This window comes from Meleagris gallopavo, chromosome Z (genome assembly GCF_000146605.3).
Source record: "Meleagris gallopavo isolate NT-WF06-2002-E0010 breed Aviagen turkey brand Nicholas breeding stock chromosome Z, Turkey_5.1, whole genome shotgun sequence".
NCBI lineage: Eukaryota > Metazoa > Chordata > Aves > Galliformes > Phasianidae > Meleagris > Meleagris gallopavo.
In genome coordinates this window covers 41,492,694-41,497,583 of record NC_015041.2, presented here as the reverse complement: position 1 = coordinate 41,497,583, position 4,890 = coordinate 41,492,694, and positions in this window count along the sequence as shown.

Genomic DNA, 4,890 nt, shown 5'->3' with positions numbered 1-4,890 from the left:
GTCGGGTCGAGGAGGATTGATGGGTTTTTCCCGCATGTGGTGGCGGAGTGCTGGAGAAAACGGCGGCAGAGTCCGGGAAAGGATGGCTTTGAAGCCCCTCGGCCAGAAGTGCCTTCTCGTGTAAATAGTGAACTTGCTGCAAATGCGTTTAAGAACCATCGGTCCTGTGAAAAAAATAGGACGTAAAAGAAGTTGCAAGTGCCTCTGTATAATTTCTGGACTACTCAGTTGTACGCCTGTGTTTTATTGCTACCAATATTGTATGTTTTCTCCCCTTCAGTCAGAGGTTAAGCCCTGTTCCCACCGTGCCGTGCGTTTACCTCACTCTGCATGCATAAGTTGTCCTGCTGGAGATCAGACACATTTGCATGTGTACATTTAAGAATACACGTTAAGTGTTTTTCTTACAGTTGGCTTGCTCATGTTGTGCAAGAGGAAAGCATAAGGAGATTTTCCCCCTGGCAGAGCTTCATAGCCATTTGGTGTGTGGTATAGAGAACGCTTCTGCATTTAAATACTGCCGTAAATAGAAGCCTGTTTTCCCTTTCTCTTTTTCAGTGCAGGCTGTGTAAACCTGACCAGCAAGGTCTTGGGATCTCTTTATCCATCCTGTAAATGGACAAACCAGCCAATCAATGTTTCCCATGGGCAGTGTGAATATCAAGGCAAAAGGCAAATTTGTCGGAGATATGATTTGGCATCATATATGTTCGTACACAGACTGCAAAGTATTGCAAAAGCTTAAAAATTCAAGTTCCTAATCATGTTTGTTGTATTGTATATGCCCAGTGAGCGTATCAGCTAGACATTACAAAAAATTCAGATAAATTTATTCCTGCTTTTCCTGCCACATTTTTCAAACAGTTCTTGAATCCTTCTGACGACAGTTTCCTAAGGAGCAGATGGTTCCTTTCCCCCCGTATTTAGTCTATTTAGATCTATATATCATGCACATCATGACATAAATTACCCCCTCAGTCAGTTAAGTCATTATATATGTATAAATCACTGATAATCAAGTGAGGGGGAGGGCTTGGTGAACTCGGAATCTGTTTTAAAATCTTTAATTGTAACTTAAAAATGGATCACATTGCTCAGTCACAGTTCTGCACCTGAGCAGTTTAAATCAAGGTTATAGGCAGTCAAAGTGAATGACTCGGTGTCCTCTGTTTTGAAGATTCTTTTCAAGCTACTACACATCAGATGATTGCTCCACTGGGACTATATCAAATATGCACTCACATTCAGCTGATGCCAGTGTTTGTAGCACAGAGCCATTAATGTAAAATCGCCTCCTACACAGCTACTGCCCCAGAGCGTAGCTGGCAGCTGTTTTGTCAGCACTATCAGAACCTTCCATCTGGGGTAAGGACCTTGAAAGGAGTCCTGGACTAAAGGAGTGAGAAAATCTCTAGGACAGTAGAAGAGAGGGTGGAATCTCTGCAAGGGATCAGTGTGACTCAAGGAGATCAAGAAAGCAAAACAACTGATTAACAGGGGCAAAAATACAGGAACCCAAGGTTTGCTCAGAGCTTTATACTACATTAACACCAGCCCTGCCTATTTATTTCAAGTATCAGGCCAGCTCATGAATTGTGAGAAACACGAGACAGTCGTCTGTTTTCCAAATCCATTAGGAAACTGAGCTTGTTTTAATTCTCCCAGTAAGAAGAAACACAGGTCAAGCACTCCAAAGGAAAACTTGCTGACATAAAGTCTCATCACACAAACACTTATGGACACGTTTAACTCAGGCATGTGAGTACAGGATCGGGTCATAAAGGCATTTTTCATCCATCATCTTCTGAATGAGGATCCCAGTGCAATTCACTGCAGTTGCTATTATCCAGTATGTCTTCAGAATCGTGATTAGCTTTGCTGTAACCAAGAATTTTTAATGTGGTCACATTAACAAGATGCTGAGAGCCACAATGACTTCTATATATGAAGTGACCTATATCCATATTCTAGCATATCAACAGTAATACCAACAGCCTGAAGGAGTGTTCAACGTGTCTGTTTTCTCACTAGTGAGCATGTAGCAAGAGACATGCTGAGCTTTTCTCAGCCGTTGGCACTGTCATTCTTATTTGTCAGTCTGTAGAAAAGTAATTTCTGTGTCTCACCCATGTGCCTTCTGGAAGACTGGTGGAAAATTAATACCAGCTACAAAGTACCATCTCCACCTTCTTCCTTGCATGAAGACCAAGCCTCCTGGATTCAGCTCCCTGCTCACATGCAGAACAGAGCAAAGCATTGAGGTCTAATGAAACAAGTGCAAAATGAAAACAGCATATGCTCTAAATATACAACCCCAAATGCTTCTTCCATTAAAGAAGAATTTCCTAACAGGGGTACTGTTCAGCAGGCATTTTCTGGTAGGGACTAGGTTTATCACAGGAGCCTTACAGTACAAGTCTTTCAGCTGCATTGCACCGCCCTGGCTCTATATGTGTCCACCTGCCCACATATCATTGCCTCATAACTGTCACAATCATTTTGAGTCCCTCAGAAGAGGTTCTCCAGATGTTTGACATGCTACTGCAAAATATATTGTTTTCTGGCCCTTCCACCCGAATGCACATAAATGCATATTTCTCACACCAAACTATGCATTACTACACATCGTAAGTATGCATCCACTGGACTGTATCAGCCCATAGTGAATTGGGATTTGACATTATTTTCTATTTAATACACTTATAGAGCCCTTCTTTACTTAATACACTTACAGAGGCCTTAAAGTAAGACGTATCACTTATGATAAATAAATATGATAGATGTTGAATTAAGAATAATAAGTAGATCTGTAAGGCAGCAATAACCAGGAGGGGAGAAAAAAAAAAACTTTAAATGTCTCAAATTACTTTTGAATAGCTGACTATATTTATAGGACTTCTATAACAATGAACACCTTGGGGAGCTCCAAACAGATATGCCACTGAGTAAAAATCCATTTTTTTTTCTTTAATTGTTTGCTTAGCATAACCCCAGGAGATTGCAGCATTGTAAAGTCATACTAAATGATTAAGCAAATCGTAAAAATATCTGATTTTTGAACAAAAAGAACATATTTTAAAAGTAATTTCTCCAATGAAAAATATAAAGATTTTAGAATATTATTTTTAAACTATAGAGTTAAAATAAGAAACTGTATGTTTTCATCACAGCAAAAAAAAATCCTGTCTTAAGAAAGAAAAGGAATTAGCTACTGCTTATTCAAGCTAATTTTGCTGTGATGTGATTTTACAGAGTCTCTGTTAAGACTTTGACAAGTTACCCTTATGCAAAGAAGAACCAGATGATCCTGTTTTATTTTGCTTATGCTGAACTTCCTTGGCAAAACTTGAATGTATTTTAATAGTAACAATAGTTGAGAGGCAAAACATAATCATCTAACTCACTTAAAGAAAAAAATATATATTCTACCCCAGACCTGAATTAATGTTCTGATGCTTTCAATCGTTATGTTGTGGCATCGATCATCAGAAAAGTAGAAGCTACAAAGATCTATATACACCTAGAAGGTGGAGGAAATAGTTTTTTCAAACCATACTATCTAAAGGATAATTGCCACCTTTCTTAGTCAGACAGGACCAAGCATAGCTATGCAGAAGAACAGAACATATTACTGACTCCAGTCTGTGGAGTCTGTCCTACCACATTAGAGGAGCTCCAGAACTATATCTGTAGTAAGTCAGTGTGGAATGATGTACCAAAACCTTAATGCTCAGGGAGCTAGGGGTATGTGTACTAAAGTAGTAGATAATCTTCAGTGTTTGTCTAAAAGGCTTCTAAATATTATTCTGAAGCATCTTATATCCAATGGTAGGCTGTCCATGCTGGTTGTCAGATTACAGGGGACTCAGGTAATCAGTCAGTCTGTTGTTTGAACTCTTTGTCTTTAACAATCATCTCTTATTTTCCCCTCCCAAACACAGCAAATGTAGGAGTTTAGGGGCATTATTGCCAAGGGATCCTCAGTTCTGTTTCCCAGAGGGTTATATGACTCCATTAGACCTCTAAGCATACTGGAAATGAAGTTGGGCACACAATAAACCTAAGCAATAGTTAGGCAAGCCAAACATAGGCTGAGGCGATTCTTGAAGCAAGAACTCTAATGCTATTCTGGGAGACAACAAGTATGGAGACAGCTGAACTGATGCAGATGTAATATTTGTCTGAAGAATGTCCCCTGTGGTGAGTGATGGTGATGGGATGCTGTAGGTAATCAGAAGATACTTTTATTCAGTGACTACACATATCTCTGGTGATTCATAAGCAACGGGATATCAGCAGCTCCCTTAACAGATCAAGGAAATAACCAGTTCATCATGTGGCCTCAGACACTTGGCTGGAACATGCCACACAGCCTGTGTGAAGTTACAGCTATGACTTAAGGCTTCCTTTCAGTAGACGGAGGATGGGTTTAAACTCCTAAACCAGTCACTGCATCTCATTTCAGAGATGTCTCCAGTTCAAAGAGCTGAGCCAGTGAGCAATCAAATTGATTTCCCATTTACCACCTTCCCTTGCTCATGGCATCATTTCTTGCTGTGGAGCCCAGGAATTCAGAAACTTCTGTAAATAAGAAGTCAAGCTGAACAACAGGAAGATCCGGACAGTTTACCTCTTTTCTGGGAGCTTATTTGGGTAAGGGTGGTTACACCTGACTGACATATTTGTGTGCACATTTGTTAGCCTTTGATTCTTTCTTTACAACATAAAAAAATGTAAATGAGAACCTCATGGGCAGAAAGTCCCTTAATAAACCAAAGAAATTAAATAACTTATCCTGCCTTCAAAAACATTTTCTTAGCCCTATGATTATTTAAGAAACCAAATAACATTAAAAAGAAAGAAAGAAAGAAAGAAGGAAAGAAAGAAAGA